Consider the following 22046-nt stretch of genomic DNA (forward strand, 5'->3'; position numbering starts at 1 on the left):
AGGAGGATGTTCTCCAGGGCAGACCTTCCCCGCAGCACCGTCAGAGGGACAGCGCAGGTGGGCTCCTTCTCCCAGAGATGGTTGCGGGGTGGGAAGGTGGGGGTGCAGCCAGGGGTGCCCGGGGCTGTCCTGCAGAGCAGGGTCCCTGTGCCCCGGGGTTCTTTGTGCCAGGGCAGGGACTTTGCTGCCTACCAGGGTCGGGTCTAATCCTGCCTGGGTAGTTGCCCACACCTCTGCAGGTGGGGTTGTAAGAACCCCAGCAGGGGCCAGGCAGGGTCTTCCTGCCGTTGGATGAGTGCTGTGTGAGGTCAGGGCTGCTCACAGATCCAGATCACACCAGCTCATTTCCAAGAGCACTGTGGTACCTTTGATCTCGGAGGTATCTTTGTCCCTATGCAGGGTAGGGCTGAAAAAAGGAAACAACAGCTCTTTTCTTGGGAAATAAAACCTGGAAGCCTTGGCATTCTGGTGCATTTGGTGGGCCAGCCTGAGCACTCCATGGGTAGCAAAAGCTTTCCATCCTGGAAGCTTTGATCAAGGAAGAATCTTCGTCCATATTCAATTTTGTGAGCTGGGCTGGCAGTTCTGAGGCATGTCTGGAATAAGCAAACAACAGCTCTTATCCTAAATAAAAGAGGTTGGAAGGATTTGTTTTCTGGTGCAGTTGGTGGGTCAGCCAGGGCACTCCATGGGCAGTTAGAGCTTTCTGGTGTGGCACCTTTGATCTGGGAGGAATCTTCGTCCCTATGCAGGGCAAAGCTGAAAAAAGGAAAACAACAGCCCTTTTTCCAGGGACATAAACCTTGAAAGACTTGGCTTTCTGCTGCAGTTGTTGGACCAGCCTGAGACCTCCATGGTAACAAAAGCTTTCCATCCTGGAACCTTTGATCAAGAAAGAATCTTCATCCGTATGCAATTTTGGGAGTCGAGCTGGCAGTTCTGAGGCAGGTCTGGAAATATCAAACAACAGCCCTTATCCTAAATAAAGGACGCCTGGAAGCATTGGCTTACTGGTGCAGTTGGTGGTGCAGCCTGAGCATTCCATGGGCAGCAAGAGCTTCCTGGTGTGGCACTTTTGTGTGGGTAGAATCTTTGTCCGTATGGAATTTTGGGAGTCGGGCTGGCAGTTTGAACGCAGGGCTGAAAAAGAACACAACGGGCCTTCTCCCCAGCAAAGGAAGGTTCGGCTTTCTGGTTCAGTTTGTTGGCCAGCCTTGGCACTCGATGGACAGCAAGAGCTTCCTGGTGTAGCACCTTTTCTCTGAAAGGAATCTTCATCCGTATTCAATTTTGGGAGTCTGGCTGGCAGTGACAACACAGGGCATACCTTCCAGGTTTTCCTTCCTGAGCATAAGGGTTATTGTTTCCTGTTTTAAACCATGCCTCCCAACTGCCAACACGACTGCCGAAACTGCATACAAACAAAGATTCCTCCCAGTCTAAAGTTACCAGTTGTGCTGGTTTAAAAGTTAACCAGCAGGGGGAATGAACCCAACTCAAAGGAGAGATTATAAGTCAGAATAACAATTTATTAAAATAATACAGTAAGTACAATAATACAAACAAACAATTGGTCTCAACCCACAAAAACCCAAATGTATAACCCAGTACCCTGGGGCCTGAACAAAATGGTGTTCCTTGGGCCCTGTTTGAGTCCAAAGTAAAGGGAGAGGGGAAGAACCTGCTGGTGGGAGAGCTGCTGCAGTCTGGCCAGAACTGGTGATCGCAGTCCAGTGGTGGTCTAAATCTGGTTGAGAGCGATGAGATGCAGCCGTCCTCTGGATCCCACGAGTGGGTTGAAAAATGTTCCAAAACTCCAAGATTATATATCCTCCAGTTCAGGCAGGAATGCTTGGTACTCTCCTCAGGGCGGGGAGTTCACAAAGGGTGTGAGGACAGAAACATCCTTCTATCTCACAGGCCTCTTAACACCTAGTTTATAGCCTGAGGAGTCAGGCTCTATGGGCAGAGGGTGCGAATAGTCTATTGACAACAATAGTCTAGTTTCTGGGAAATGACATGGAAGGCTATAGAATACAGTTTTGGGTTACACCCACCATGATGAACTGATCTCAGCTGTCCTAACTAGGACACCAGTACAGGAAGCGCTTGCTGCCCATGGATTGCCCAGAATGACACACCAGCTGCACCACAAAGCCAAAGCTTCCAGGCTTTCTTTCCTGGAGATATGGGCTATTGTTTCCTGTTTTCAGCCCTGCCTCACATCTACCAGCCCAACTCCGAAAATTGCATACAAACAAAGATTCCTCCCACACCCAAGGTGCCAGCACAGAAAGCTCTTGCTGCTCATCAACTGTCCAGCCTGGTCAACCAACTGCACCACAAAGCCAAAGCCTAAAGTCTTTCTTTCTTGGGGATAAAAGCTGTTGTTTCCTGTTTCCAGCCCTGCCTCACAACTGCCAGCCTGACTCCCAAAATTGAAAATGGAAGAAGATTCCTCCCAGAATAACAGTACCAGAACAGAAAGCTCTTGCTGCTCATGGAGTGCTCAGCCTGGCCCACCAACTGCACCACAAAGCCAAAGCTTCCAGGCTCTTTCCTGGTGATAAGGGCTGTTGTTTCCTGTTTTGAGCCCTGCCTCACAACTGCCAGACCGACTCCCAAAATTGCATACAAACTAAGATTCCTCCCACAACAAAGGTGCCAGCACAGAAAGTTCTTGCTTCCCATAGAGTGTCCAGGCTGACCTACCAAGTACACCACAAAAAACCAAAGCTTCCAATCTTTCTTACTTGGGGAAATAGCTATTGTTTCATTTTCTCAGATCTGCCTCCCAACTGCCAGCCCAACTCCCAAAATTGCATACAAAGATTCCTTCAAGAAGAAAGGTGCCAGCACAGAAAGCTCTTGCTGCCCATGGAGTCCCCAGGCTGGCCAACCAACAGCACCACAAAGCAAAAGCTTCCAGGCTTTCTTTCCCAGCGATAAGGCCTGTTTTTTCCTGTTTTCAGACCTGCCTCCCAACTGCCAGTTTGACTCCCAAAATTGCAAATGGACACAAAGATTCCTCCCAGAAGAAAGGTACATGGAGAGAAAGCTCTTGCTGCCCATGGAGTCCCCAGGCTAACTCAAACTGCACCACAAAGCCAAAGCTTCCAGGCTTTCTTTCCTGGGGATAAGGGCTGGTGTTTCCAGTTTTCAACCCTGCCTCCCAACTGCCAGCCCGACTCCCAAAATTACATATGGACGAGGACTCCTCCCACACCAAAGTTGCCAGCACAGAAAGCTCTTGCAGCCCATGGAGTGCCCAGAATGACACACCAGTTGTACCACAAAACCAAAGCTTCCAGGCTTTCTTTCCTGGAGATAAAGGCTGTTGTTTCCTGTTTTCAGACCTGCCTCCCAACTGCCAGCCCGACTCCCAAAATTGCATATGGATGAAGATTCCCCCCAGACTAAAATTGCCAGAACTGAAAGCTCTTCCTGCCAATGGAGTCTCTATGGTGACAAACCAACTGCAACACAAAGCAAAAGCTTCCAGGATTTCTTTTTGGGGATAAGGGTTGTGTTTTCCTGTTTTCACCCCTGCCTCGCAATTGACAGCCCAGTTCCCAAAATTGCATACAAACAAAGATTCCTCTCACACCAAAGGTGTCAGCACAGATAGCCCTTGCTGACAATAGCATGCCCAGGCTGACCCACCAAGTACACCAGAAAGGCAAAGGTTCCAGGCTTTCTTTCCTGGAGATATGGGCTGTTGTTTCCTCTTTCCAGCCTTACCTCCCAACTTCCAGCCCAACTCCCAAAATTGCATACGGATTAAGATTCCTTCCAGAACAAAGGTGCCAGCACAGAAATCTCTTGCTGCTCATGGAGTGCCCAGGTTGGCCCACAAACAGCACCACAAAGCCAAAGCTTCCAGGCTTTCTTTCCCAGCGATAAGGGCTGTTGTTTCCTGTTTTCAGCCCTACCTCACAACTGACAGCCTGACTCCCAAAATTGCCTACGGACAAGGACTCCTCCCACAACAAAGGTGCCAGCACAGAAAGCTCTTGCTCCCCATGGATTGCCCAGGCTGACACACCAACTGCACCACAAAGCCAAAGCTTCCAGGCTTTCCTTCCTGGGGATAAGGGCTGTTGTTTCCTGTTTTCAGCCCTGCCTCCCAACTGCCAGCCCAACTCCCAAAATTGCATATGGACAAAGATTCCCCCCAGACTAAAGTTGCCAGCACAGAAAGCTCTTGCTGTCCATGGAGTGCCCAGGCTGGCCCACCAACTGCACCACAAAGCCAAAGCTTCCAGGCTTTCTTTCCTGGAGATATGGGCTGTTGTTTCCTCTTTCCAGCCTTACCTCCCAACTTCCAGCCCTACTCCCAAAATTGCAAACGGACAAAGATTCCTCCCACACCAAAGGTGCCAGCTCAGAAAGCTCTTCCTGCCAATGGAGTCTCCAGGCTGACAAACCAACTGCACAACAAAGCAAAAGCTTCCAGTTTTTCTCTACTGGCGATAAGGGTTGTTGTTTCCTGTTTCCAGACCTGCCTCCCAACTGCCAGCCTGACTCCCAAAATTGCAAACGGACAAAGATTCCTCCAAGGCAAAAAGTGCCACACCAGGAAAATTTTGATGCCCATCAAGTGCCCAGGTTGGCCCACCAACTACAACAGAAAGTCAAAGGCTACAGGCTTTCTTTCCTGTGGAGAATGGCTGTTCTGGCTTTTTTCAGCTCTCTGATGAAACTGTCAGATGGAGTCATAAAATTGAATAGGGACGAAGATTCATCCCAGATAAAACCTGGCAGGACCAAAAGCTCTTGCTGCCCATGGAGTGCCCAGGCTGACCCACCAACTGCACCAGAAAACCAAAGCTTCCAGGTTTCCTTTCCTGGGGAGAAGGGCTGTTGTGTGCTTTTTTCAGACCTACCTCAGAACTGCCAGCCCTGCTCTCAAAATTGAATACGAAGGAAGAATCTTCCTTGATCAAAGCTTCCTGGACGGAAAGCTTTTGCTACCTATGGATTGCCCAGGCTGGCACACCAACTGCCTCTGAGTGCCCCTCAACCTGCAGCAGATGTGCTGGTTCCAACATACAAAGTTCAGGTGTGACAGACTGTTGCCTGGTCCTCTGAGCAGGAGGAGAAACACAGCAGCGCTCTCCTCACGGAGACTGCATGAGTTCAAAGCAGGAGGGAGATGACATGCCACGTGCGAGCTTTCTCTGGAGCTTTCTCTGGCGAAGGTGCTTCTCCCTCGCCGTGGCACTGGTGTCACAGCCCCTGACTAAACCCCAAGTGGTTTGTCTGGCCAGTAGAATTGCTTCTGCTGCCAGCAAGGATGCTCCCAGGGACATGCCAGGAGAGGCTGAGCCCGGGCTGCTGAGCCGGGAGGGATGGTCTGAAACGCATGCACCTGGACCAATCTTAATAACACGTGCCCCAGAGGACAATTCAGAAGTCTCCACGTGCCAGCAAAGCAGGGATGAGAGGGAAGAGATGATGGCGATGAAAAAAGATCATGGTCTGTCAATCTTGAGCTCCCCGATACGAAACCGCCCCCTTGACACACAGCCTGCCCCAGCCGCCTCCGCGGTGCAGAACCTCGACCGCCGCTCCTCTGCCGCCGCTCTCGCCTGCCCTCCGCATCCAGCCAGCACCCGATGAGAGCCCGAGAGACGCGGAGGCTGGGCTCAGCCTCAGGGCGGAGTTGGTTGACGAGGGCAGGGGAAGGAGATGAAGGTAGAGGAGGGAGAGGAGGTGGAGAGGAGGCGGCCCGACCGAAGCAGAGAGCCGGGGCTGGCGGGGGCAGCGAGAGACCGGGCGGCGGATCGGCGGATGCGGCTCTGGCGTGGAGCGGGGCTGGCTGTGCTGGCCGCGGTTCTGCTCGGTGAGCAGGTCTGGGATGGCGGTGCAGGTCCCTCGATGTTGCCGTCCTGCCTGGCAGGTTCTTCACAGAACTCAGTCTCCGATCTATCCTCCCGTCTGTCCTTCCCTCTGCTTCGTAAAGCACTCCCTCGGAAAAACCCTCCCTTTTTCGAACCGTTCTCCTTTCCTTACTTTACTCTCTGTCCTTCAGAGAACTCCTGCCATCCGTCCTTCCCCTTTACTACTTTTCTTTCTCTCTTTGCCTTGCTCAGTCCCGCAGCTTTCCATTCTTCAGTGACTCCGCCAATCCACCTCTCTTCCCGCACTCATCTCTCCAGCTAATACTTATGGACACTTCCACTACTGCTCACCTTGACATCCTTTTAAAATTCTTCTCCCTGTGTTCCTGATTTTTTCTGTGCCCTTTGTTCTGGGAAACAACATCCAGCGCAAAAAGCAATTCTGACGGCTTTCTTCTTTATCTCCCCCCGCCAGTGTCTGCAGGCAGAGCCCAGGTGCAGCAGGACCCGTTGGCAGAGACCACCGAGGGCAATGAAATCACCGTCAAATGCTTACACGCCAACCTACGAATCCATGATTTTATCCATTTCTACCGGCAGCTGCCGGGCCACAGCCCCGAGCTCCTGGCACGCGCTGCTAAAGGGTCCGGAGAGCTGCGTGCGCCAGTGGGGCGGCTCTCGGTGTCGGCAGACCGTCGTTGGACGGTCCTCTGGCTCTCCGGGTCCAGTGCTGGGGAAACGCCGCTCTATTGCTGCACCCTGGCGGACACGGATTCATTGACACGGTCGTCTTTGGAGCTCTCAGGGGATTTTCTTAGAAATACAAAAATGCGGTAGCTGTTTTTACAGCCGAGCAAAATAGGGCCCCTATGAAAGCAGGGCGTTTCAGTCCTCCACAGAGCACAGGCTTGTGACAGAATGTCTGGGTGTCAAGTGACATACACAGCGTAGCGCAGCGCAAGTCTGGGCATACTGCAGTCAGCTGCAATGTGTGTCCTTAAGTTCTCCTGAGCCGTCGTCCCCTGAATACTCTTTTCCCCTTCAGGCAGGCACCGCCATTCTCTGGTTCATGAAGATCTTTCTCTTTGGATAGGAGGACGAGTCTAGCCTTGCCTTGAGGGTGGAAAAGACACGGTAATGGTCTGCAAGACTTGGAGTGTCACTCTTCAAGGATCTGCACGCTAAATCTCGGAGGTGTGCTGAAGAATCTGCGGAGGCAGAAAGTGCCGACGGAGCGAGGTGCAGCCAAGCCCGACCAAGTGGTAGAGGTCGTGAGTGAGCAGACAAAAGCGGTAAAAAAAGGAAAGACTTCCATCCATGCGGCCCTGGGTTCAGGAGGTTGGTGGCAGGACCATACTCCATTATCCTCTCAGCAGAAATGCAGTGTCCTCACTTTCCTGTAAATGTGTTATCTCTGCTCTGATACGTAAGAGGGCAGAACCATGTCAGGAGCCCACAGGTCTAGGGAGGGTGAGCTTGATGTTGCTCTTCCACCTGGCAAGACTGGGAAAATATCAGGACCCTCCACCTTCCTCGAAATCTCCTGTTACACCTGGAGGAGGTGCAGCATTTCCACTGGAATGATCTTACTCTTACCATTTTCATCATTCCATCCTTTTTCACATCCTCATAAATATTTTGTGGAGGAAACCCCATGTTAGACGTAACCAAATTGAACAATATGTTTCCTGCGTTATGATGGGTGTCTGAGATCGCTCTGGAGTTGATCTAGAGAAGGGGCTTAGAGTGAGTGTTTCCATCTGCCAAGCCCTCAGCCCTTCAGCTACCCTTTCAGATGGGTGAGCTAAGGCTCTCCCAGCCCCACCTCTCGCAGGCAGCACTCTGGTGGGTGCCCCGTGTGCTCCCTGCGTGTCCTTGAGGATCACCTACCGGAGTCGTGATCCTGTTCCCCGCTCATCACTCATCACTTTCCCTAGGGAATATGCTGTCCTTGCCATCGCTGGGGCTGGGACATCCAGCAGCCCTGCTGGAGCCACCTTCCTCTCTCACACTGTGCATTTTCCCAGCAGATCAAGACAGAGTCAGAGACCCTGGGCTGTTGCGCAGCAGGGTTTCTCTCCCCTTCCTGGGGAACTGGGGAGAGAGGCATTGGTCCCAGGCAGATGAAGAGGGATAGGGGAGAAGCCACAGATGTGGAGGAGGCACGTGTTCCCCGAGGAAACGGCAAGCAGCCCAGAGAGTTGAGGACAGCACGGGAAGATGTGAAAGGTGCAGCAGAAAAGAAACCCCGGAGCTCCCAAAATCCCAGCAGCGGGTGTGCAGCAGAGCAGGTGATTGCAGCTGGGGAGGGGAGGACTGCACTGCGAGCTGAACGGGAAAAGCCCCTGCCCGTGACTGGTGCTCCAGAGTCAGGTAATGCTCAGCATGCCATCGGCTGAGGGAGCCACAGGGGCTCCTGCTGGCGCAGGGAGAAACCCAAAAAGAGCCTTTCAGGCACTGAAAGAAGAGTTCATTTCTCTGCCCTCCTTCTTCCTTTGCTCCCCCAAGAGAGTCGTTTCTGGCAGCTCTGTTTTCTCGGGACAGGGAGGTCATTTCTGACCCTCTCAGCAAACACGCAGGTTGGGCTCAGCATGAACTTCGTCTGTCTCGTCCTCGCTCTCTGCCTAAGAAACCTTCTGTCTAAATCCCGGCATTTCATCACTCTATCCTTCTTCCTCTTCCCAGAAAACACTCAACAGGGTTTTCAGGCCCCTGTGCGGAAATACCACTGAATAGAGGGAAAACGTTGCAAATGCCGTGTTTGTTGTCTTGCATGTGTTCACTCCAGATGATCTTACTTCTGTAAGGAAATAAGAAGGAAGAGAAACTTCAAATCTCTTCTCCGTCTCTGCTCTTCCCTTCACCCTCTCTTCCTCTCCCTGTTCTTCTCATCCACCACTGCCGGGTGCCCATCCACCCGCTGCCACCACAGGATATCTCGACTGTCTCTGCAATGCAATTTTTCTGCCTTTCTAAAAAAATCAGCAGATCCTTTCGAGGCTGGCATAGGTCTATCAAGCTCTCCTCTCACTAGCTTTAATAATGCGTTGCATTCTGCCTCCAGGCTGCCTCTGGCACGACTTCCAGTTTTCCCCAGGCTGTCAACATATTCAGGGCTCTCTGTTTGCAGGATCAGTGTTGTGTGTTTTCAGGGAGAAAGGAACCCTCAGAATTTACGGCGATGAAAAATATGGGAAAGAGAACAAACTTTTCTAGTCTGCGTTCGCCAGTGGGGCGGCTCTCGGTGTCGGCAGACCGTCGTTGGACGGTCCTCTGGCTCTCCGGGTCCAGTGCTGGGGAAGCGCCACTCTATTGCTGCACCCTGGCGGACACGGATTCATTGACACGGTCGTCTTTGGAGCTCTCAGGGGATTTTCTTAGAAATACAAAAATGGGGTAACTTTTTACAGCTGAGCAAAATAGTGCCCCTATGAAAGCAGGGGGTTTCAGTCCTCCACAGAGCACAGGCCGGTTGCCAAGTGACATACACAGCGTAGCGCAGTGCAAGTCCGGGCATACTGCAGTCAGCTGCCATGTACGTCCTTAACTTCTCCTGAGCCATCCTCTCCTGAATACTCTTATCCCCTCCAGGCAGGCACTGCAATTCTCTGGTTCATGAAGATCTTTCTCTTTGGATAGGAGGTGGATTTTGGCCTTGAGTGTGGAAAAGACACGGTAATGGTCTGCAAGACTTGGATTGTCACTCTTCAAGGATCTGAACACTAAATCTCGGAGGTGTGCTGAAGAATCTGCGGACGCAGAAAGTGCGACAGAGTGAGGTGCAGCCAAGCCAGAACAAGTGTTAGAGGTGGTGAGAGAGCAAAAAAAACCAGTAAGAAAGGAAAGACTTCCATCCATGTGGCCCAGGGCTCAGGAAGACTGGTTGATGGACCATGCATGGAATGTTATTTTTCTGACCATCCTTCATTCCTTCTCCAATGTTCCTTCAGTACAATTGCAAAATACTCACCTTCCTTTAAATGTGTTGTCTCTGCTCTGATGCCTAAGAGGCAGAACTATGCCAGGAGCCCACAGGCTCTTCTACAGCGCCGCATCTGCCGATCCACTGCCCGACCTCTCACTGCCCCCGACAGCACCGGCTCTCTGCTCCGGCCGGGCCCCTTCCTCTCCACCTCCTCTCCCTCCTCTGCCTTCTTCTCTCTCTGCTGCCCTCCTCCGCCAACTCCGCCCCGGGGCTGAGCTCGACCTCCGCGTCGCTCGGTCTCTCCTCGGGTGAGGGCTGGATGCGGAGGGCAGGCCATGAGTTTTTTTCATTGCCATCATCTCATCGTTCTTATCCCTCCTTTGCTGGCACCTGGAGACTCCCGAATTGTCCTCCAGGGCACGTAATTGTGAGAATGGTCCAGGGCACGAGAGGAAGACAATCCCTCCAGGCTCAGCAGCCCGGACTCAGCCTCTCCTGGTCCATCCCGGGGATCATCCCTGCTGGCAGCAGGAGAACTTCTGCTGGTGACAAAGACTACTTGGGCTTTTTTCAGGGCCTCTGGCACCAATGCTATGGTGAGGCAGTGCACTGGAGAAGCACCTTCCCCAGAGAAAGCTCAGAAGTGGCATGGCATCTCCCTCCTGCTTTGGACCCATGGAGATGCAGTCTCCGTGAGGAAAGCTCTGCTGTTTCCCTCCTCCTGCTACTCTTGCTCAGAGGACCAGGGAACTGCCTGTCACTCCTCAACTGGATTTGCTGGAACCAGCATATCTGCAGCAGGTTGAGGGGCACTCAGAGGCACAGCCAAAAATTTCATTCTCTTTCCCATCTTTGTCACCTCCGTAGGAGGATATGAAGGAAAACCAGGGAAGGGTGTGAGCTATTCCCTTGTGCACTCGATAACCCCAGGGCATGCATCGCAGACCTGCAAACCACTCTTGGTTGGCACTCACAATGGAACCTCTACTTCCAGTACTGGTTTCTCACCAGTCCGCAGAGGTTCTTTAGCCTTCTCTGGAGAGAGGCGGAAGGACTAGACAGGGTGTCTCTCTTTGCATTGAACAGACAAGTCTTGAGCACATACCTGGTGTTGGTGTGGGGACATGACTCTGAGCAAGTACAATTGCCATCGGCCTCCTGGGGGGGCCTTGAAGCTAAGTGGTACAAAGAGTGTCTCAGTGTCACTTTGCATTTATGGTACTAAACCCTGGCAACGCCCCTGGATGCAGTTCTGGGATGTGCTTCTGTGGACAGAGCTCCCCGTGTCTATCCCTCAGGCCGTGGGGCATCTCAGATAGTGACAGAGCAGGTGGCACCCCAAGAGGTCTGATGTGCATCCAGGCTCCGGGCGCGGCAATAGGAGCCCCAGGAGATACTGCCCCTTCTGCCATGAACTGTCTCTGTGTGTGTGTGCAAGGGAAGGACTCGTGTGCCTGAAAACCCTCGTGTGACTGAGCAGTGAGTCCCTGCCAGGGCACCACTGGCCAACTGGCCATCAACCAGGACCCCAGGGGCCATTTTCCAGCACTGCTATGCAGCACGTCGTTCCCAGTCTGTCCAGACATCCTGGGTTGCCCCATCCTGAGGACATAATCTGGCACTTCCCCTTATTGAACTTCCTCTGGTTGATGATTGCCCAAACCTCTGCTTTGAGGTCTCTCTGCAGGGCCTCCCTCTTCCATGAGGCCCGAGAGTGTCAAAATAACCCCTTGATTCCAGGGGAGTCTGCAGTGTTCAGTGTTCCATGGGTAACATGAGGCCCCATATTGTCACAATGGCACTGAAATGATGGAGGATCTCCTTTCTGAACGACTTAGTAAATCGGAAGATTTAACTAAAATAAAAATGATATCCTAATCAACAAAGGGATTTGCTTTCTTGGCATGGTAGTGGTCTTTTCTTTTAAGACTACAAATAGTTTTAGGAGAGCGAATGTCGATGATACATGGAAACTAATAGAGCATGTATCGCATGGCCATCTTCAAGAAATTAGCTTACATGCCTCAGAAAACTTGTTTAATAAGACGTTCTCTTAAGAAGAAAGTCAATTAAATATTGTTTAAGCAAACGGGAAGTTCTAAGACACATGTCTTAGCTGGTCCTAGAACATTCATTTTAGGGTTAGAGGTCGGATAGATCAATCAGAGGTGCTACGAGGCCTCCTAAGCGAAAAGACCACTCTGCGAACATGACTGCTCCCCCCATAAGAAACGGACACTAGATGGCAGTCTTGCTCCACGAATAAAACCCAAGATGCTCTTTGACTCCAAAATCATAACCTTATTATGGACTGCTTGTGAGTGGGGAATCTTTCAAGTATCACTGTATTTATATTCCGAAATTTATACTGATTCTTTGATTCATGCATGGCAGAGTACCCCCATGAATCCCCAGCTGGCATCTTAAAGAAATGTTCTATGCAATGGTTTCTGGTCATTGTGTTTAATTCTTTTGTTTCTCCCTTTGATTCCAGGAAGTTTCAAAGATATCCCAGGGTTTGTTTAATTCCATGAGGTTCCGCACGTCCCAATGACGTTCCTTAATTCCCTGGTTTTCTGTAGTTTCCCAGGGAACATATGGTTCCATGGTGCAGGGCAGTGTCACGACGACCACTTTTTTCCGTGAATTTCCCCAGTGTCCCAGCAGTCCTTTTGTTCCATGAGACCCTGCAATATTGCAGTGGGTTGACCTTGCCTGGATGCCAGGTGCCCACCAAGTCGCTCTATCACTGCCCTTCCCAGTCAGACAGGAGAGACAGAATAAGATGGAAAATGACTTCTACCTTGAGATCAGGCACTTTACTAAAGCAAAAGCCAAAGTTTGTGCATGAATAAGTGAAGAGAAAAATAAAAAGGTTTATTCTCTTCTTCTCGTCAGCAGCGATGCCTGGCCACATCACAGGAAGCAGGGCTTCACCACACAGCGAGGTCACTCAGAAGGCAAGTATTGTAAAAAAAATGGATTTCCCCCCTTTCCTGTTCCTTTCCTGAGCTTTTGCAGCTGATCTGCCACCATATATTCTGGAATATCCCTTTCGTCAATTTGGCTCAACTGGCCTGTCAGTATCCCCTCCCATGATCTTACCCCCGATTCAAGGGAGGAAGCTGACAATGCAGATGCTGTGCCAGCCCTGCTCAGCAGTTGCCAAAACTAGGAGGTCTGCTAAGCAAGACCACTCTGCGGAAATGACTGCCCCCCCCACCCCCCGAAGAAACGGACACTAGATGGCAGTCTTGCTCCACGAATAAAATCCAAGATGCTATTTGACCCCAAAATCATAGCGTGATTAACCCCTTTGTAGCTCTCAATACCAAGCACAGCACTGTGACTGCTTCAGTGAGAAAATGAACTCCAACTCAGACAGACCCAACACACGTGGGATTCTGAAATGTCTCAGGGTTCGTTTGGTTCCATGATGCCCCCCGTGTTACAGTGACTCAGCTGTCCCTAAGTTTTCACTGCCTTTTCTTCCTTGGACAGTTCCTGATGCCCAGAGGAAGTTCATGTCCAACAGCACCTCCATCCCCCACTTCCTCCTCCTGGCATGCGAGGGCTGCAGCTCTTGCACTTCTACTTCTTCCTGGGCATCTCCCTGGCTGCCCTCCTGGGCAACGGCCTCATCCTCAGCACCGTAGCCTGCCACCACCACCTGCACACCCCCAGGGACTTCTTCCTGCTCCACCTCTCCTTCACACACCTGGGTTGCATCTGCACCACTGTCCCCAAAGCCATGGCCAGTTCCCTCTGGAACACCAGGGTCATCTCCTACTCAGGATGAGCTGCACAGGTGTTTTTTGCTTTTCTCCTTGATCACAGCGGAGGTTGCCCTTCTCACCATCATGTCCTACGACTGCTACGTGGCCATCTGCAAAGCCCTGCACTACAGGACCATCCTGGGCAGCAGAGCTTGTGCCCACGTGGCAGCAGCTGCCTAGGCCACTGGGAAGCGGGTCTGGCCCTGGGGCTGCAGGAGCTTCCGCCTGAGCTGATGATCTCCTGAGCAGTCCAGATGCAGAGTCACTGTCTCTGTCCTCTATTTCCTCCCTTTCTTGCTGCAGGACCAGAAACGACTGTGCTGCTCTGCTGGGCTGGGGCAGGGCAGGGAGATGGGGGGACTGGGGAGGGGCTGGACTGGACAGTTCCAGTGAGTAGAAAACCCCAGTGTTCATCTGAAGTGTTGGAGTGGGCAGGGTGGGAGCACTAGAGGGCTGAGGTGGCTCCAGGCTCTGGGAGTGGCAGCAGGAGCCCAGGGAGACACTGCCCCTGCTGCAATGAACTGCCCATGTGTGTGCGAGGGAAGCACTCGTGTCTCTCACGTGTGTGAGCAGTGCATCAGTCCAGCTCAGGGGTGGACACCTCTCAGAGCCCTGACACATTTCTGTGTGTGACTCCAGGAAAACCCCCACTGTGCCAGGGAGTTATTAGAGCCTTTGCTGTCACCCTCTTGGTGTCCTGTGTAATGATGAAACTAGAAAAGGTGATCATCATACCCTGTTAATTTTCTAAGAGGAGAAATGTCACTGCTGGAAAGAAGTGTCACTGAAGAGGTGAGAAGAGGGAACATCATTGTTTCCTTCAGCCTGCTCCACAGCAGGTTCCCCTGAAGCCCCAGGCACACCTGCAGGGAACCCAGAGGGGCAGAGAAAGGGTTGCCTTTGGCTCTTGCTGTGCTGCTCAGCTGGGCCTGGCTCCGGGCACACAGGGAGCTCCTGGCAAGCGGGCAGCACTGCAGAGAGACAGCTCTGCCCAGGAGCAGCTCCTCTGCACAGCCCAGCAGGGTGGAGGGCACTGCCTGTAGCCACGAGAGAAGAGAAGCAAGGCAGAGGGAGGTTAAAGGCAGCGGAAAGATGGGAGGTGTTTAGTTGAGACTTCCCTTGGGGACACAACTTCACAGTCCTCTGCAGAGTGAATCTACAGGTGCAGGGCAATGTCACTTATGTTCCTGGAGGAATCTCCTAAAGCTACCACATCCCACAGCCTTGCGCATCTGTCCGGACTCTCCCAGTTTCTCTGTGGCACAGGAGGAGGATGTTCTCCAGGGCAGGCCTTCCCCGCAGCACCGTCAGAGGGACAGCGCAGGTGGGCTCCTTCTCCCAGAGATGGTTGCGGGGTGGGAAGGTGGGGGTGCAGCCAGGGGTGCCCGGGGCTGTCCTGCAGAGCAGGGTCCCTGTGCCCCGGGGTTCTTTGTGCCAGGGCAGGGACTTTGCTGCCTACCAGGGTCGGGTCTAATCCTGCCTGGGTAGTTGCCCACACCTCTGCAGGTGGGGTTGCAAGAACCCCAGCAGGGGCCAGGCAGGGTCTTCCTGCCGTTGGATGAGTGCTGTGTGAGGTCAGGGCTGCTCACAGATCCAGATCACACCAGCTCATTTCCAAGAGCACTGTGGTACCTTTGATCTCGGAGGTATCTTTGTCCCTATGCAGGGTAGGGCTGAAAAAAGGAAACAACAGCTCTTTTCTTGGGAAATAAAACCTGGAAGCCTTGGCATTCTGGTGCATTTGGTGGGCCAGCCTGAGCACTCCATGGGTAGCAAAAGCTTTCCATCCTGGAAGCTTTGATCAAGGAAGAATCTTCGTCCATATTCAATTTTGTGAGCTGGGCTGGCAGTTCTGAGGCATGTCTGGAATAAGCAAACAACAGCTCTTATCCTAAATAAAAGAGGTTGGAAGGATTTGTTTTCTGGTGCAGTTGGTGGGTCAGCCAGGGCACTCCATGGGCAGTTAGAGCTTTCTGGTGTGGCACCTTTGATCTGGGAGGAATCTTCGTCCCTATGCAGGGCAAAGCTGAAAAAAGGAAAACAACAGCCCTTTTTCCAGGGACATAAACCTTGAAAGACTTGGTTTTCTGCTGCAGTTGTTGGACCAGCCTGAGACCTCCATGGTAACAAAAGCTTTCCATCCTGGAACCTTTGATCAAGAAAGAATCTTCATCCGTATGCAATTTTGGGAGTCGAGCTGGCAGTTCTGAGGCAGGTCTGGAAATATCAAACAACAGCCCTTATCCTAAATAAAGGACGCCTGGAAGCATTGGCTTACTGGTGCAGTTGGTGGTGCAGCCTGAGCATTCCATGGGCAGCAAGAGCTTCCTGGTGTGGCACTTTTGTGTGGGTAGAATCTTTGTCCGTATGGAATTTTGGGAGTCGGGCTGGCAGTTTGAACGCAGGGCTGAAAAAGAACACAACGGGCCTTCTCCCCAGCAAAGGAAGGTTCGGCTTTCTGGTTCAGTTTGTTGGCCAGCCTTGGCACTCGATGGACAGCAAGAGCTTCCTGGTGTAGCACCTTTTCTCTGAAAGGAATCTTCATCCGTATTCAATTTTGGGAGTCTGGCTGGCAGTGACAACACAGGGCATACCTTCCAGGTTTTCCTTCCTGAGCATAAGGGTTATTGTTTCCTGTTTTAAACCATGCCTCCCAACTGCCAACACGACTGCCGAAACTGCATACAAACAAAGATTCCTCCCAGTCTAAAGTTACCAGTACAGGAAGCGCTTGCTGCCCATGGATTGCCCAGAATGACACACCAGCTGCACCACAAAGCCAAAGCTTCCAGGCTTTCTTTCCTGGAGATATGGGCTATTGTTTCCTGTTTTCAGCCCTGCCTCACATCTACCAGCCCAACTCCGAAAATTGCATACAAACAAAGATTCCTCCCACACCCAAGGTGCCAGCACAGAAAGCTCTTGCTGCTCATCAACTGTCCAGCCTGGCCAACCAACTGCACCACAAAGCCAAAGCCTAAAGTCTTTCTTTCTTGGGGATAAAAGCTGTTGTTTCCTGTTTCCAGCCCTGCCTCACAACTGCCAGCCTGACTCCCAAAATTGAAAATGGAAGAAGATTCCTCCCAGAATAACAGTACCAGAACAGAAAGCTCTTGCTGCTCATGGAGTGCTCAGCCTGGCCCACCAACTGCACCACAAAGCCAAAGCTTCCAGGCTCTTTCCTGGTGATAAGGGCTGTTGTTTCCTGTTTTGAGCCCTGCCTCACAACTGCCAGACCGACTCCCAAAATTGCATACAAACTAAGATTCCTCCCACAACAAAGGTGCCAGCACAGAAAGTTCTTGCTTCCCATAGAGTGTCCAGGCTGACCTACCAAGTACACCACAAAAAACCAAAGCTTCCAATCTTTCTTTCTTGGGGAAATAGCTATTGTTTCATTTTCTCAGATCTGCCTCCCAACTGCCAGCCCAACTCCCAAAATTGCATACAAAGATTCCTTCAAGAAGAAAGGTGCCAGCACAGAAAGCTCTTGCTGCCCATGGAGTCCCCAGGCTGGCCAACCAACAGCACCACAAAGCAAAAGCTTCCAGGCTTTCTTTCCCAGCGATAAGGCCTGTTTTTTCCTGTTTTCAGACCTGCCTCCCAACTGCCAGTTTGACTCCCAAAATTGCAAATGGACACAAAGATTCCTCCCAGAAGAAAGGTACATGGAGAGAAAGCTCTTGCTGCCCATGGAGTCCCCAGGCTAACTCAAACTGCACCACAAAGCCAAAGCTTCCAGGCTTTCTTTCCTGGGGATAAGGGCTGGTGTTTCCAGTTTTCAACCCTGCCTCCCAACTGCCAGCCCGACTCCCAAAATTACATATGGACGAGGACTCCTCCCACACCAAAGTTGCCAGCACAGAAAGCTCTTGCAGCCCATGGAGTGCCCAGAATGACACACCAGTTGTACCACAAAACCAAAGCTTCCAGGCTTTCTTTCCTGGAGATAAAGGCTGTTGTTTCCTGTTTTCAGACCTGCCTCCCAACTGCCAGCCCGACTCCCAAAATTGCATATGGATGAAGATTCCCCCCAGACTAAAATTGCCAGAACTGAAAGCTCTTCCTGCCAATGGAGTCTCCATGGTGACAAACCAACTGCAACACAAAGCAAAAGCTTCCAGGATTTCTTTTTGGGGATAAGGGCTGTGTTTTCCTGTTTTCACCCCTGCCTCGCAATTGACAGCCCAGTTCCCAAAATTGCATACAAACAAAGATTCCTCTCACACCAAAGGTGTCAGCACAGATAGCCCTTGCTGACAATAGCATGCCCAGGCTGACCCACCAAGTACACCAGAAAGGCAAAGGTTCCAGGCTTTCTTTCCTGGAGATATGGGCTGTTGTTTCCTCTTTCCAGCCTTACCTCCCAACTTCCAGCCCAACTCCCAAAATTGCATACGGATTAAGATTCCTTCCAGAACAAAGGTGCCAGCACAGAAATCTCTTGCTGCTCATGGAGTGCCCAGGTTGGCCCACAAACAGCACCACAAAGCCAAAGCTTCCAGGCTTTCTTTCCCAGCGATAAGGGCTGTTGTTTCCTGTTTTCAGCCCTACCTCACAACTGACAGCCTGACTCCCAAAATTGCCTACGGACAAGGACTCCTCCCACACCAAAGGTGCCAGCACAGAAAGCTCTTGCTCCCCATGGATTGCCCAGGCTGACACACCAACTGCACCACAAAGCCAAAGCTTCCAGGCTTTCTTTCCTGGAGATATGGGCTGTTGTTTCCTGTTTTCAGCCCTGCCTCCCAACTGCCAGCCCAACTCCCAAAATTGCATATGGACAAAGATTCCCCCCAGACTAAAGTTGCCAGCACAGAAAGCTCTTGCTGTCCATGGAGTGCCCAGGCTGGCCCACCAACTGCACCACAAAGCCAAAGCTTCCAGGCTTTCTTTCCTGGAGATATGGGCTGTTGTTTCCTCTTTCCAGCCTTACCTCCCAACTTCCAGCCCTACTCCCAAAATTGCAAACGGACAAAGATTCCTCCCACACCAAAGGTGCCAGCTCAGAAAGCTCTTCCTGCCAATGGAGTCTCCAGGCTGACAAACCAACTGCACAACAAAGCAAAAGCTTCCAGTTTTTCTCTACTGGCGATAAGGGTTGTTGTTTCCTGTTTCCAGACCTGCCTCCCAACTGCCAGCCTGACTCCCAAAATTGCAAACGGACAAAGATTCCTCCAAGGCAAAAAGTGCCACACCAGGAAAATTTTGCTGCCCATCAAGTGCCCAGGTTGGCCCACCAACTACAACAGAAAGTCAAAGGTTACAGGCTTTCTTTCCTGTGGAGAATGGCTGTTTTGGCTTTTTTCAGCTCTCTGATGAAACTGTCAGATGGAGTCATAAAATTGAATAGGGACGAAGATTCATCCCAGATAAAACCTGGCAGGACCAAAAGTTCTTGCTGCCCATGGAGTGCCCAGGCTGACCCACCAACTGCACCAGAAAGCCAAAGCTTCCAGGTTTCCTTTCCTGGGGAGAAGGGCTGTTGTGTGCTTTTTTCAGACCTACCTCAGAACTGCCAGCCCTGCTCTCAAAATTGAATACGAAGGAAGAATCTTCCTTGATCAAAGCTTCCTGGACGGAAAGCTTTTGCTACCTATGGATTGCCCAGGCTGGCACACCAACTGCCTCTGAGTGCCCCTCAACCTGCAGCAGATGTGCTGGTTCCAACATACAAAGTTCAGGTGTGACAGACTGTTGCCTGGTCCTCTGAGCAGGAGGAGAAACACAGCAGCGCTCTCCTCACGGAGACTGCATGAGTTCAAAGCAGGAGGGAGATGACATGCCACGTGCGAGCTTTCTCTGGAGCTTTCTCTGGCAAAGGTGCTTCTCCCTCGCCGTGGCACTGGTGTCACAGCCCCTGACTAAACCCCAAGTGGTTTGTCTGGCCAGTAGAATTGCTTCTGCTGCCAGCAAGGATGCTCCCAGGGACATGCCAGGAGAGGCTGAGCCCGGGCTGCTGAGCCGGGAGGGATGGTCTGAAACGCATGCACCTGGACCAATCTTAATAACACGTGCCCCAGAGGACAATTCAGAAGTCTCCACGTGCCAGCAAAGCAGGGATGAGAGGGAAGAGATGATGGCGATGAAAAAAGATCATGGTCTGTCAATCTTGAGCTCCCCGATACGAAACCGCCCCCTTGACACACAGCCTGCCCCAGCCGCCTCCGCGGTGCAGAACCTCGACCGCCGCTCCTCTGCCGCCGCTCTCGCCTGCCCTCCGCATCCAGCCAGCACCCGATGAGAGCCCGAGAGACGCGGAGGCCGGGCTCAGCCTCAGGGCGGAGTTGGTTGACGAGGGCAGGGGAAGGAGATGAAGGTAGAGGAGGGAGAGGAGGTGGAGAGGAGGCGGCCCGACCGAAGCAGAGAGCCGGGGCTGGCGGGGGCAACGAGAGACCGGGCAGCGGATCGGCGGATGCGGCTCTGGCGTGGAGCGGGGCTGGCGGTGCTGGCCGCGGTTCTGCTCGGTGAGCAGGTCTGGGATGGCGGTGCAGGTCCCTCGATGTTGCCGTCCTGCCTGGCAGGTTCTTCACAGAACTCAGTCTCCGATCTATCCTCCCGTCTGTCCTTCCCTCTGCTTCGTAAAGCACTCCCTCGGAAAAACCCTCCCTTTTTCGAACCGTTCTCCTTTCCTTACTTTACTCTCTGTCCTTCAGAGAACTCCTGCCATCCGTCCTTCCCCTTTACTACTTTTCTTTCTCTCTTTGCCTTGCTCAGTCCCGCAGCTTTCCATTCTTCAGTGACTCCGCCAATCCACCTCTCTTCCCGCACTCATCTCTCCAGCTAATACTTATGGACACTTCCACTACTGCTCACCTTGACATCCTCTTAAAATTCTTCTCCGTGTGTTCCTGATTTTTTCTGTGCCCTTTGTTCTGGGAAACAACATCCAGCGCAAAAAGCAATTCTGACGGCTTTCTTCTTTATCTCCCCCCGCCAGTGTCTGCAGGCAGAGCCCAGGTGCAGCAGGACCCGTTGGCAGAGACCACCGAGGGCAGTGAAATCACCATCAAATGCTCACACGCCAACCTACGAATCCATGATTTTATCCATTTCTACCGGCAGCTGCCGGGCCACAGCCCCGAGCTCCTGGCACGCGCTGCTAAAGGGTCCGGAGAGCTGCGTGCGCCAGTGGGGCGGCTCTCGGTGTCGGCAGACCGTCGTTGGACGGTCCTCTGGCTCTCCGGGTCCAGTGCTGGGGAAGCGCCGCTCTATTGCTGCACCCTGGCGGACACGGATTCATTGACACGGTCGTCTTTGGAGCTCTCAGGGGATTTTCTTAGAAATACAAAAATGGGGTAGCTGTTTTTACAGCCGAGCAAAATAGGGCCCCTATGAAAGCAGGGCGTTTCAGTCCTCCACAGAGCACAGGTTTGTGACAGAATGTCTGGGTGTCAAGTGACATACACAGCGTAGCGCAGCGCAAGTCTGGGCATACTGCAGTCAGCTGCAGTGTGTGTCCTTAAGTTCTCCTGAGCCGTCGTCCCCTGAATACTCTTTTCCCCTTCAGGCAGGCACCGCCATTCTCTGGTTCATGAAGATCTTTCTCTTTGGATAGGAGGACGAGTCTAGCCTTGCCTTGAGGGTGGAAAAGACACGGTAATGGTCTGCAAGACTTGGAGTGTCACTCTTCAAGGATCTGCACGCTAAATCTCGGAGGTGTGCTGAAGAATCTGCGGAGGCAGAAAGTGCGACGGAGCGAGGTGCAGCCAAGCCCGACCAAGTGGTAGAGGTCGTGAGTGAGCAGACAAAAGCGGTAAAAAAAGGAAAGACTTCCATCCATGCGGCCCTGGGTTCAGGAGGTTGGTGGCAGGACCATACTCCATTATCCTCTCAGCAGAAATGCAGTGTCCTCACTTTCCTGTAAATGTGTTATCTCTGCTCTGATACGTAAGAGGGCAGAACCATGTCAGGAGCCCACAGGTCTAGGGAGGGTGAGCTTGATGTTGCTCTTCCGCCTGGCAAGACTGGGAAAATATCAGGACCCTCCACCTTCCTCGAAATCTCCTGTTACACCTGGAGGAGGTGCAGCATTTCCACTGGAATGATCTTACTCTTACCATTTTCATCATTCCATCCTTTTTCACATCCTCATAAATATTTTGTGGAGGAAACCCCATGTTAGACGTAACCAAATTGAACAATATGTTTCCTGTGGTATGATGGGTGTCTGAGATCGCTCTGGAGTTGATCTAGAGAAGGGGCTTAGAGTGAGTGTTTCCATCTGCCAAGCCCTCAGCCCTTCAGCTACCCTTTCAGATGGGTGAGCTAAGGCTCTCCCAGCCCCACCTCTCGCAGGCAGCACTCTGGTGGGTGCCCCGTGTGCTCCCTGCGTGTCCTTGAGGATCACCTACCGGAGTCGTGATCCTGTTCCCCGCTCATCACTCATCACTTTCCCTAGGGAATATGCTGTCCTTGCCATCGCTGGGGCTGGGACATCCAGCAGCCCTGCTGGAGCCACCTTCCTCTCTCACACTGTGCATTTTCCCAGCAGATCAAGAC

The 22046-nt window shown here is 52.2% G+C and overlaps 1 protein-coding gene across 10 annotated transcripts in view; it reads right to left on the bottom strand.

Moving 5' to 3' along the window:
* Positions 1-22046, bottom strand: part of KAT14 (lysine acetyltransferase 14) — a 151636-nt gene that overhangs the window by 54318 nt on the left and 75272 nt on the right. The window contains exon 11 of one of the 10 annotated variants that reach the window (XR_007905343.1): positions 5923-5933. The exons of 8 other annotated variants lie outside the window; for them this stretch is intronic. The gene's annotated coding sequence lies outside the window, so the exon portion shown is untranslated. Of the gene's footprint in view, positions 1-5922; positions 5934-20088; positions 20100-22046 lie in introns of those variants that run through there. One more of the 10 variants, XR_007905344.1, reaches the window with a different exon arrangement.

This window comes from Manacus candei, unplaced genomic scaffold (genome assembly GCF_025592945.1).
Source record: "Manacus candei isolate 608988 ecotype Guabito, Panama unplaced genomic scaffold, ASM2559294v1 h1tg000035l, whole genome shotgun sequence".
NCBI lineage: Eukaryota > Metazoa > Chordata > Aves > Passeriformes > Pipridae > Manacus > Manacus candei.